Here is a 392-nt window from a genome sequence, read left to right on the forward strand (position 1 = left end):
AAGTTGCTCCTGAGTGCTGGGCAGTTGGTTTCGGTCCCTGTCCCCCTGCCACGACCGAGCCGGGCCATTCCCCGAGCGGAGCCGGCAGCTGCCTGCACCCAAACCACCCAGAGCTCTGTGCCTCTTCCTGGCATTTCACTCCTGGGGGGCTCACCCACGGGCTCCCACCCGCCCTCCGAGGATGCTCGCAACCACCCACCTCCTGCTCTGCCCCTGCCTAAAGCGGGGTGAGGGGGCCGGGGCTGACCCCACTTCTGGCCGGCATTTCCCACGCTGCCGGGCAGAGCACCCTGCCCTTCCCCTGCCCACACGCCCACCCCCCGGAGCACAGGGCCCCCAGTTCCCCCCGGTTTCCCCCAATCCCTCCTCCCTTGGGATGCCCGCTCTGTGCC

The sequence above is a fragment of the Egretta garzetta genome, unplaced genomic scaffold, assembly GCF_000687185.1.
Source record: "Egretta garzetta isolate BGI_Z169 unplaced genomic scaffold, ASM68718v1 scaffold223, whole genome shotgun sequence".
NCBI lineage: Eukaryota > Metazoa > Chordata > Aves > Pelecaniformes > Ardeidae > Egretta > Egretta garzetta.